Below are 11,634 nucleotides of genomic sequence, written 5' to 3'. Positions count from 1 at the left end.
AAGAGGTTTAATTGACTGACAGTTGCTTAGGCTTTACAGAAAGCATGGCTGGGGAGGCCCTGGGAAACATACCATCATGGGGGAAGGTGGAGGGAAGCAGGTACAATCTTTACAAGGCTGAGCAGGAGACAGAGCCAAAGGGAAAGTGCTTCACACTTTTAAGCAACTAGATCTCATGAGAACTCACTCAGAATCATGAGCACAGCAAGGGGGAATCCACCGCATGATCCAATCACCTCCTACCAGCTCCCTCCCTGAACACTGGGAATTACAATTCAACATGAGATTTAGGTGGGGACACAGAGACAAACCATACTGATACATAAGATGTAAAACTGTGAAAATAATAAAGGAAACTAGTCACCTATCAGCTAAACAGAGAGTACCCGATTCATTCAGGCCAAAATGTGGAAGTATTACTAACCACAGGTTCTTGGGCTCCTGTGCAGTAGAAATGGACATGAGACCAAGCAAGTTTTCCAGACCAGGCTTTATTAAGGGCTTATGCTCTAACACAAGGGAGCCAGCACTGGAACGGCAGTTCTCTGGCTGGTTCCCCATGGCTAGGTCTTTGTTTTTTTTTTTTTTTTTTTTTTTTTTTTTTTTTTGAGACGAAGTCTCGCTCTGTCACCCAGCTTGAGTGCAGTGGCTGGATCTGGCTCACTGCAGCTCCGCTCCGGATTCATGCATTCCTGCTCAGCTCCAAGTAGCTGGACTACAGGCCCACCACCACGCCGGCTAATTTTTGTATTTTTAGAGACGGGTTTCATTGTGTTAGCCAGGATGGTCTCGATCTCCTGACCTCGTGATCAGCCGCTCGGCCCCAAGTCTGGATTACAGGCATGAGCACCGCCCAGCTGCTGTGTTTTAAGATGAGTGATGTGGATAATCATGAGGTAGGGGAGGCTCTTTATACATGTGGAGTGGAGCACAGGATGTGCAGGCACAGTGAGAAATTATGTTAATACATACATTGCATGATCAAAAAATGGTGGGTAAGCCCTTCCCTGGGTGGAGTTTTTAGTATTATCATGAAGCAAGGGGTAAAGATCAGTCATTCTTCTGGTCTTAGGCACATGTGAGTGATAAGGTTAACTCCCTTGAATAAGATTTATGGTGGAATGCTGCTTATCTTAGTTTCTTCAAGTTATCCATGTCAGTGGGTATTGTGCCAGTGGAGGTGGTGATGCAAGGTCTGGAAGTTGGCAGGTACGGGAAAAAATGTGATAGTAGGGGTGGGGGCCAAGCCCTGTCCTTGCTGTGTCTCAGAAGTAGGTTATGTGTACTGATACAGTTCAGACACACCTTATGTCCCTGTTATAATGAACTGATACAGTTCACAGACCCACACTCTATCCCTGATGCAATGAACTGATACAGTTCAGACACACATTGTATTCCTCGCTAGTGATGCTAGGCCTAAGAATCTAGGAGTATAGAAACCAGCAAAATCCCATATAAATGGACTGCATAGACCACATGAGCTTTGTCGTGACTTCCCTGTGAATGAGATGGGTCACACCACAAGATGGCAGATAGTATCAAAACTTTGCGAAGTTTACAATTAGTGGTATGGGGGGAAAAAGTAAGACTTTTTTTCCTTGCTCATCAAAAGGTTCATGGCTGATACACTTCTAACAAAAGACAGATTAGCAAGAGAAAAGCATAGCAAATTTATTTAATAGAAGTTTCATGAGGCATACAAGCCTTAAAAGTATGATTAGAACATTGAAAAATATGATGTAATGGAAATAAACTGGGGAGGAGGACTTAGCAAGGTTTGTTCAGATTCTTAGTGGCCTCCCCATGTGACATTTTTTTCCCTCTGGGCATTGGTCAGGGTCCCTCTGAAATAAGGGGCTTATTACCTTCTTTCAGAAGAGGTAGGTCTGAGAATTCTTTTGTGGACAGCTCTCAGGGGAGACGGACAGAAAAAATCAGAAAGTGACCTTTCTACCTCTTCAGTTTTGTCAGTTTTCTTCCGCTTATTTTGTATGCCAAGTTTGCATCTGATGAAAAAGCAGAACACTATAAAATATTTAAAGAGGTTTATTCTGAGCCAATATGAGTGATGATGGCTGGGGAAGAGCCTCAGAAGATCCTGAGAAAGTGTGCCCAAGGTAACTTCTGTCTCCCTAAAACCTACAAAAGAAACATCGGACGTTTAGAGGACAAAGAATACTATGCTAAACGAGTAAGGTGCAAATCAATCAATGATACATGTAAAAACTACATTGTGACATGTACCTAAATAATAAAAAAAAAAAAAAATAGGAAAGAATCAAAATAAAATAAAAAATACACATTGTTTCAGCCTGAAAAAGCAGGCCATGAAGCGGAAGGCTTATGAGTCATAGGTGGATGCAAAGATTTTTCTGATTGGCAAATGGTTGAAAGAGTTAAGCTAAAGACTTGAAGTCAATAGAAAAAAATGCTTGAGTTAAGGTAAGGGAGTTTGTGGAAGCTAAGATTCTTGTTATGTATATGAAGCCTCCATGTAGATGGTAAATGTCTCTTTTTGGACCTTCAAAGGTGAGCCTCACAGTTTATCTTTCCTAGATCTGGAAAAGGCCTAGCTCCACTAATGGCAGATGTAAAATTTCCCCCACAAAAGATAGTTTGCAGGACCATTTCCAAATCTGTCATATAAATATATTTTGTGGTAAAATATTTTGATTTCCGTGTCTACTATCTGTCATGTGATGCTGTATGGGAGTCAGGTTGGAATTTGGTATCTTATAGTTTTGTCAGTCCTATGATCTCTATTTTAATGTCAATTCCAAAATGGAGGGAGTGCAACAAAGTGTGCCCAATCCCCCTTCCCTCATGGCCTGAAATTTACTTTTTCCGATTGCTCTCAGCTCCACTGGCCAAGAAGGGGGGTCCATTCAGTTGATTGGGGGGCTTAGGATTTTATTTTTAGATTTCATCAAGAAGCCATATTTGGAAGGATCATGTTCTGAGCCCTGACAGAGGAGTTTGAAATTTTTCACATCTGTCTATTAACTCATCATAGACTAAACTAGTTTATGCAGTTAAATAAAATAATGAGCTATTTCAAAACAATTTGACTCTAGTAGACAGTGTCTGCACAATCATAGCAATCCAGTTGTTAAAAATGTTATCAAAAACCAAGAAATAACCATGTGACTACAAAACAATGAGGGATTAGGCATCAGAAGACTGAAAATAAGCAACCTACTTGAGTGTAGTCTATTTTCTATCTCTCTCATTTTATTGTATTTATTCTTGCATTCCATGAGACAGTGTTTCTGCCTCTATCCAAAATAGACCTCCTACTTGGGCTCTGTGTTGCAACCTCAGAAAAAAAATATATATATATATCCCAAGCCCTGTAATTGACTGAATGGAAACTCTCTTGCCCAGGGAGATCTCAAAGAAATCTGAAAAACTAGTTCATGCCATGACAGGAAGGGAGGTCAGACATGACTCCTTGTACCCCATCCGTTTGGAGTTTAGGCAAAACTGACCAGTATTAACATTAACACAGTGATTATAAGACTGACAAAACAGACTGTGGCAACAATAGCAAATTCCAACCTGCCTCTGGTATAGAATCACATGACAGATAACAGGCCCTGAAGGAAATAAAAGTATTTTACCCCAAAATATATTTCTTTGACATGTTTTGGTACGGCCGTGCAAAGCCAACTCTTCTGGGGGAAATCTGAATTCTGTATAGAATCTGCTTCCCTTTCTAAGTCCACGTGAGGATCCAGAAAACATTTAACTAAGAGTCTGACACCTTTTACCATCTATCCTCTCTGAAGCCTGCTACTTAGAAGCTTTCATCGGTGGATTAAAAATTTTTTTGACTGGCAGTTGGTTGAAAGAGTTAAACTAAACACTTGAGGTCTCTAGCATTACCATTGAATGCTAAATGACTGACCAGCATTAATATTAAAACGGAGATCATGAGACTGACAAAACAGATTCTAGGTGGTAATAAGATACTAAATTTCAACCTGACTCTCATATAGCATCACATGACAGATAGCAAACCATGAAGTATATAAAAATACTTTACCCTGAAACATATTTATTTGACAAATTTTGAAATGGCCCTGCAAAGCTATCCTTTGTGGGGGAAATTTTGCATCTGTAGAGAAACTTTATTAATGCAGCTAAGCCTTTTCCAGATCCAGGAGAGAGTAAATAAGACTCTGACATCTTCTAAGGTGCAAGAGAGACATTTGCCAACTATTCCTTCTAAAGCCTGCTACATGGAAGCTTCATCTATGTAACAAGAACGTTGGCTTCCACAACCCCTGTTATCTTAACTCAAGTATTTCTTTCTATAACAAAAACCTTGGCTTCCACAACTATGTAATCTTAAGCACTCCTTTCTACTGATGTTTTAAGTCTTTAGACAAAGCTTAACTCAACCAATTGCCAATCAGAAAACCTTTGAATCTATTTCTGACGTGTAAGCCTTGACTTTAAGATGTCAAAATTTTCTGGAACCAATGTATACCCTTCGTGTATTGATTTATCTCTTTGACTGTAACTTTTATCTCCCTATAATGTATCAAACCAAGCTATAACCCAACCACATTGGGCACATATTCTCAGGACAATCTGGGGCTGTGTCCTGGGCCATGGTTACTCATGGCTCAAAATAAACTTCTTCAAATATTTTAGAGTTTCACTTTTCTTCATCAACATTATTTGGTGCCCACTGCAGGACCTCAGAGAAGATAAGGACCCTCCTCCCCAAAAGGAGTCATGTGAACTTGGAAATAAGCTACCAATATGGGCTTGTTGCCAGTGGAGGGTCTTGACTACAAGTTGTCCAGGTCCTGCTCCCAGACCTCGGTGTTTTCTCTTTTAGGAAGTTAGCATAAATTGGCCTTAAGTTCCCTGTCTCCAGGTCTCCAGACCATATTCTCCTGCTGCAGGCTCACTGAAAGCCTCCTGACTTTGAGCTTTTCCATAGGTGGAAGTGGTAAGTCAGTCTTCCTGAGCCACAGATCCCTTATGTGGTTAATAGTACTTTGGTTTATTCTGAGCTGGTCCTTTTCTTGGGAACTTGTTTCAGATTCTAATTTTGGATTCACAGGTTCATTCTAGAGTCTTTTCCATTGCTTTTTTCTCCAAAAATTAGTCTCAATTGGTTCATCTGTGCATTTGCTTGAAAAATCTGGCTTTTGTGTAAATGAATGAGAGACACCTTCTGAGCCCCACTGCACTGAAACCCACGCTACAGTCTGGCTCCTCCATTTAAAAAAAAAAACCTGGGAAACAGGTGGTTCTCCTTGAAGAGGTCTTTCACATCCCATGTAAATTGGATTCCTGGGTACTTGAATCTCTTCGAAGCAATTGTGAATGGGAGTTCACTCATGATTTGGCTCTCTGTTTGTCTGTGATTGGTGTACAAGAATGCTTGTGATTTTTGCAGATTGCTTTTGTATCCTGAGACTTTGCTGAAGTTGCCTATCAGCTTAAGGAGATTTTGGGCTGAGACGATGGGGTTTTCTAGATACACAATCATGTTATCTACAAACAGGGACAATTTGACTTCCTCCTTTCCTAATTGAATACCCTATATTTCCTTCTCCTGCCTGATTGCCCTGGCCAGAACTTCCAACATTATGTTGAATAGGAGTGGTGAGAGAGGGCATCCCTGTCTTGTGCCAGTTTTCAAAGGGAATGCTTCCCGTTTTTGCTCCAACAGACCTGCAGCTGAGGGTTCTGACTGTTAGAAGGAAAACTAACAAACACCAAAACCCCATCTGTACGTCACCATCATCAAAGACCAAAGGTAGATAAAATGACAAAGATGGGGAAAAAAACAGCAGAAAAACTGGAAACTCTAAAAATCAGAGCGCCTCTCCTCCTCCCCAAAGGAACACAGCTCCTCACGAGCAATGGAACAAAGCTGGACAGAGAATGACTTTGACGAGTTGAGAGAAGAAGGCTTCAGACGATCAAACTACTAAGAGCTAAAGGAGGAAGTTCAAACCCATGGCAAAGAAGTTAAAAATCTTGAAAAAAAATTAGGCGAATGGCTAACTAGAATAACTAATGCAGAGAAGTCCTTAAACGACCTGATGGAGCTGAAAACCAAAGCACGAGAACTACGTGACGAATGCACAAGCCTCAGTAGCCGATTTGATCAACTGGAAGAAAGGGTATCAGTGATGGGAGATCAAATGAATGAAATGAAGCGAGAAGAGAAGTTTAGAGAAAAAAGAATAAAAAGAAACAAACAAAGCCTCCAAGAAACATGGGACTATGTGAAAAGACCAAATCTACGTCTGATTGGTGTACCTGAAAGTGACAGGGAGAATGGAACCAGTTGGAAAACACTCTGGGGAAGTTCTCCTGGATAATATCCTGCAATCTAGCAAGGCAGGCCAACATTCAAATTCAGGAAACCTCTTTAAATATTTGACAGAGTTTGGGCTTTTTCATTAACAACTTGACTCCAGAACTGATTTTAAATCCTATGTTATTTCTCTGATACTATAGGCTATAACTGAATACAGTTTGTATTTCACTGTCTAGTAATTGCTTTACTTATTTTATTATACAAGCAATATATTAACACGTAAAAATAGAAACTATATCTTCAGTTTTTTTTTTTTTTTTTTTTTTTTGAAACGGACTCTTTCTCTGTCCCCCAGGCTGGAGTGCAGTGGCGCGATCTCGGCTCACTGCAATATCTTCAGTTCTTATATCTTCTCCAGGACATTGGGTAGATTCAAAAGTCCGTTGTATTAGCAAACTGATATGAAACACTTATTTTCCTACATAATTGTCATTGAATTGTGTATCTAAGTTCATTCCTTAGCTCCAGAACTCAAAGAAATATATATCTGAAATGTTTCCAGGAAGCCAGCTCTCTGACTCTGCTCACTTCCTTATTTCCACTGGAATGCCCTTCCTAATGTGGCTAGAACTACATGGCAGAAGCTAAAAGCAAGGAAGTAGAATATTATAAGAGAAAAAAATGGGCTTAAAGATCCAGAACTACTGTTCAAGTATTATATTTGCTTCCAATTAATTGATTTAGTCAAGACACTAAAGGCTCTGAGTGTCACTTCCTCAGAATGAAATAAAAGGAGTGTTACATACTTGCTATGCTTCTGTGAATCTTAAGACATCTATGAATCTGATGACTGAACGTGGTCTAAGATTTCTCCATGACAGGGTGACCTTCTCCCACATCGCCCCTATCCTTAAAGGCTCAGAGACTTCCCTTGAAATATTAGTCTCATCGAATTTAGATTATATAATTTGGGAATGAAAAAGAATGGGGAAAGGGAGCCACTTTTCTCAGTGCCTGCAAGGTTCCAAGGCTGTGCTGAGTCCTAGCATGTCAAACGTACAAGTACTGAGTAGTATATTCATCCCTGTGCACAGTCATTCCTCACTATCTGTCCTCAGTATCCAGGACATCCTGAAAATACCAAAATCCATGATGCTAAAGCCCCTAATATGAAATGGCAGAGTATTTCTATATAACCTACACAAATCTTCCCATATGCTTGAAATCATGTCTAGATTACTTATAACAACTAATGCAATATGAATGCTATGTAAATAGTGGTTATACGATATTTTTTAGGAAATAATGACAAGGAAAAAAAGCCTGGAGGATGGAGCAAGATGACAGAATAGAAGGTTCCACTGATCATCCCCCTGCAAGAACACCAATTTAAAAACTACCTACACAAAAAACACCTTTACAAGAACCAAAAATCGGGTGAGCACTCACAGTACATGGAGTTAAATTCATATTTCTGAATGAGGCACTGAAGAAGTCAGAAACAGTATTGCATCACTGACACTACAACTCCTTCATCCCCCAGCAGTGGTGGTGGGGTATGGAGGCTTCTCTGTGCACTGGGGAGAGGGAGAGCCAGCAATTCTAAGACACTGAACTCAGCGATGCCCTTGTTATAGCAGAAACAAAACCCAGACCAAATTCAGCTGACACTCACCATGAAGGGCGCATTTAAACCAGCCATTGCTGGAGGGGAATTGCCAATCCCAGTGTTTGGAACTTACTTGAGTTACCCAAGCCTCACCATGAAGGGCTGAAGTGCTCTGGAGCCACAGACAAACCTGAAGGGCAGTCTAGGCCACAAGAGCTGCAAGTCCTAGTGCTAAACTGGACCCAGAGCCAGTGGACTGGAGGGACACATGACCTGTTAAGACACCAGCCAGGGAAGCTAACCTCATCCCCTAACCTCAGGCTTCACAGCTTGTGGCTCCAAAAGAGGCCTCTTTCTTCTGCTTGAAGAGAGGAGAGGGAAGAGTGAGGAGGACTTTGTCTTGCATCTTGGATACCAGCTCAGCCACATTGGGGTTGGATACCAGCCAGAGTCATGAGGCCCCCTTTCCAGGTCCTAACTCCCACTACATTTCTAGACATACGTGGCTCAGAGCAAAGATTGCTTGAGTAATACTGCCTTAAAGGGAAGGACACAGTCCTGACTGGATTCATCACCTGCTAACTGAAGAGCTCTTGGGCTCTGAATAACCAGTAGTTGATTCCCAGGTACTACATCAAGGGCCTTGGGTGAGACTCTGAAACATGCTAGCTTCAGGTGAGACTCAGCAGATTACCAGCTGTGGTGGCTATGGGGCAAGACTCCTTCCGCTTTAGAAAAGTGGACAGAAGATTAAAGGAGACTTTGTCTGACATCTTAGTGAATTGTCACCACAGTTACTCAACATATTACTGGAAGTTCTAGCTAGAGCAATCAGACAAAAGAAATACATATATAGGGCATCAAACTTGAAAGAAAAAAGTCAAATTATCTTTGTTCACAGATGATATGACCTTATACTTGGAAAAACCCAAATTCTCCCCCCAAACCTATTAGAGCTAATAAACAAATTCCAGAAAGTTGCAGGATACAAAATCAACATGCAAAAAGCAGTAGATTTCTATATGTCAATAGTGAATAGACTTAAAAGAAATTTAAAGTGTAATCCCATTCACAATAGCTGCAAATAAAATTAAATCCCTAGGAATTAACTTAAAGAAGTGAGAGTTCTATAATGATAACTATAAAACACTAATAAAAAAATGAAAAGATATTCCAGGTTCATGGAGCAAAAGAATCAATATTGTTAAAATATCCATAGTGCTCAAACCAATCTATAAATTCAATGCAATCCTTATCAAAATACCAATGACATTTCTTACAGATATAGAAGAAACTATCCTAACATTTGTATGAAACCACAAAACACCCTGAATAGCCAAAATTATCCTAAGCACAACAAACAAACCAAAAAGCCACCAAAACTGGAGGAATCCCATTGCCTGACTTCAAATCATACTACAAATCTACAATAACCAAAACAGCATGGTTCTGGCATAAAAACAGACACATAGACCAATGAAACAGAATAGAGAACTCAGAAACAAATCCACACACCTACAGTGAACTCATTTTCTACAAAGGTGCAAAGAACATACACTGGGGAAAAGATCATTTCTTCAATAAGCAGTACTGAGAAAAGTGGGTATCTATATGAAGAAAATTGAAACTAGTCCCCTAGCTCTCACCATATACAAAGATATAGTCAAAGTGGACTAAAGACTTCAATCTAAGACCTCAAACTGTGAAACTACTACAAGAAAACATTGGAGAAAATCTCCAGGACGTTGGTCTAGGCAAAGATTTCTTGAGTAATACTCCGTAACACAGGTAACCAAAGCAAAAATGGACAAATGGGGTCACATTATGTTAAAAAGCTGCTGCACAGTGAAGGAAATAAATCAACAGAGAGACATCCCACAGAATGGAAGAAAATGTTTGCAAACTACCCACCTGGCAAGGAATTAAAAACCACAATACATAGGAAGCCCAAACAAATCTATAGGAAAAAATCTAATCATCTGATTTAAATATTTGTAAAATATTGAATAAACATTTCTCAAAAGAAGACATACAAATGGAAAACAGGCACATAAAAAGGTGCTCAACATTGATCAGAGAAATGCAAATCGAAGCTACAATGAGATATCATCTCACCCCAGTTAAAATGGCTCTTACACAATAGACATGCAATAACAAATGCTGGTGAGGACATGGAGAAAAGGGAACCCGCGTAAACTCTTTGTGGGAATGTAAAGTTGCATTTAAAGGTGCAACAGAGGACCATTTGGAGGTTCCTCAAAAAACTAAGAATAGAGCTAACATATTATCCAGCAATCCCATATATACACAAATATATTTTTATATATGTATATATATACTTATATATAATAAATATATAACTTTCTTTATCCACTCATTGATTGATGATCATTTGGTCTGCTTCCATATTTTGCAATTGTGAAGTGTGGTGCTGTAAACATGTGTGTGCAAGTATCTTTTTCGTATAATGACTTATTTTCCTCTGGGTAGATACCCAGTGGTTGGATTGCTGGATCAAATGGTAGATCTACTTTTAGATCTTTAAGGAATCTCCACACTGTTTTCCATAGTGGTTGTACTAGTTTATATTTGCACTAACAGTGTAAAAGTGTTCCCATTTTAAGCATATCCACACCAACATCTATTCTTTTAAATTTTTTGATGGCCATTCTTGCAGGAATGAGATTTTGAATTTCATTTCCCTGATAATTAGTGAGGTTGAGCATTTTTTCATGTTTTTTGGCCATCTGTATATTTTCTCTTGAGAATTGTCTATTTATATCCTTGGCCCACTTTTTGATGGGATTGTTTGTTTTGTTCTTGCTGATTTGTTTGAGTTCCTTTTAGATTCTGGATATTCGCCCTTTGTTGGATGTATACACTGTGAAGATTTACTCCCACTCTGTGGGTTGTCTGTTTACTCTGATGATTATGTCTTTTGCTGTGCAGAAGCTTTTTAGTTTAACTAAGTCCCATTTATTTATCTTTGTTTTTGTTGCATTTGCTTTTTGGTTCTTGGTCATGAAGTCTTTGCCTAAGCCAATGTCTACAAGATAACATTTTCTGATGTTATCTTCCAGAATTTTAATAATTTCAGGTCTTAGGTTTAAGTCTTTGATCCATCTTGAGTTGATTTTTCTATAAGGTTAAAGATGAGGATCCAGTTGCATTCTTCTTCATGTGGCTCGCCAATTTTCTCAGCACCATTTGTTGAACAGGGTGTCCTTTCCCCACTTTTATGTTTTTATTTGCTTTGTTGAAGATCAGTTGGCTGTATATTTGGTTTTATTTCTGGGTTCCCTATTCTGTTCCATTGGTCTATACACATATTTTTTATACCACTACCATGCTATTTTGGAGACTATAATCTTATAGTATAGTTTGAAGTCGGGTAATGTGATGAATGTGGATTTGTTCTTTTTTCTTAGTCTTGCTTTGGCTATGTGGGCTCTTTTTTGGTTCCATATGAATTTTAGGATTGTTTTATCTAGTTCTGTGAAGAATGATCGTAGTATTTTCATGGAAATTGCATTGAATTTTGTCAATCGCTTTTGGCAATATGGTCATTTTCACCCTATTGATTCTACCCACCCATGAGCATGGGATGTGTTTCAATTTGTCTGTGTCATCTATGATCTCTTTCAGCAGTATTTTGTAGTTTTCCTTGTGGAGGTCTTTCACCTCCTTGGTTAGGTATTCCTAAGTATTTTATTTTATTTTGCAGCTATTGTAA

Source organism: Nomascus leucogenys, chromosome 5 (assembly GCF_006542625.1).
Source record: "Nomascus leucogenys isolate Asia chromosome 5, Asia_NLE_v1, whole genome shotgun sequence".
Classification (NCBI taxonomy): domain Eukaryota; kingdom Metazoa; phylum Chordata; class Mammalia; order Primates; family Hylobatidae; genus Nomascus; species Nomascus leucogenys.
Note: the sequence above shows the minus strand (reverse complement) of the source record.